The sequence below is a fragment of the Galeopterus variegatus genome, unplaced genomic scaffold (genome assembly GCF_000696425.1).
Source record: "Galeopterus variegatus unplaced genomic scaffold, G_variegatus-3.0.2 Scaffold2924, whole genome shotgun sequence".
Classification (NCBI taxonomy): domain Eukaryota; kingdom Metazoa; phylum Chordata; class Mammalia; order Dermoptera; family Cynocephalidae; genus Galeopterus; species Galeopterus variegatus.
The window spans coordinates 9211-10636 of NW_007729035.1; positions in this window are offsets into that span (position 1 = coordinate 9211).

The window sequence follows — 1426 nt, forward strand, 5'->3', positions numbered from 1 at the left end:
TTTATTTCATATAAATATTAAACTATAAATAGAATAACATATTACCCATTTTATAGTATGACCTATCATGGTCTATAATTATTCCTTTTTAAACACACTCCTAAGTAATAACATACCTAATTAGCAAAACGATTTCCAAGAAAGGAAAAATATTCAGGTAAGAAAAAAGTGAGAGAACAAGTAAATTTACAACGTATGTTTTAATTTTCTCTTTTCTAAAGCACTGCACACTAGCTCTTCTCCGATATTTTCTGCCACACGAGACCCCTGCATTGCTGTAAAGCCACGACCAAAGAAGACCATCACCAGATGTATTCCCTGGTACTTGGACTTCCCAGCCTCCAAAACTTAAGCAATAAATTTTATTTTATTTATGAAAAATAAATAATTGAATAAAACACTGCAAACTATATTAACTATATTTTTGCAAAATAATCTGTATTACAATATTACAAGAGTTTTTAAATCCCCACTGTTGCATGTGAGTAACCAGTAGTTTTTACATTGTATAGAAAATTACTAAATGTGAATAAATAGCTAAGAACTGGGTCAATATCTCACAAGATTTTTTTGCTAATTAAAGAAGTTGCTGTTAGAATTTGGAAAAATTCTCTGTGTTTAACAGCTGGGAAAATGGAGCTTCCACAGAGGTATGACTTTTTATTGCTAGGGATGAAACCCTGTTGGGAAAATATAAGAAAATGGTCAGGGCCCCTCAGATGTTCAGAATCTTGCCGAGCATCTGATGTAAATATGCACGTGCACCCAGGTGTTCCTTGTTATTGTCTAATGTGATTGTGTGTGTGTACCCAGGTGTTTTGGGTAATGGACTTAAGTACAAGGGCTCAGATGCATGGTGCTTCTCGGGACACTCAGGTAAGCCACTAGGGCGGCTGCTCCTAACTCTGAATAAAGCTTATTAATTTTTCACCCATGGCTCCCAGGACCTTTTCCTGCTACCTAGCTCATAGACCTGCGTGTGGAGGGTTTGTGACCTAGTCTGTACAATGGGCTCGAGGGGTCTGTGAGCCCTAGCCCTAGCTTTACAAGCCCTTAATTTTCATTTTATCTGCTAAGTCAATTATTAGTGGCACAATATAATGCCTAATGAATATTTCTCCCCCTCCCCCGGCCTTCTTTGGCTTGGATATGGATATGAAATGCCTATAAACTGGAGTAAAGCCACAACTAAAATCCACATTTCAATAGTTGTAAGCTTCTTCCCTAATAATCCCATCAAAACAGAATTACTGGTTAACATGCCAGCAAGCTGCTGTATAGTTATATTCACAATTAATCAATCACAGAGTGACATCCATAACTAGCAAAAAAATTCACTAAATGGTTTATTTTCAAAAGAATTTCAGTTGTGGCAATTCACTATTCTTCTTTCAGTGACCAATGCAAAATCAAGGAGTGGTTTATC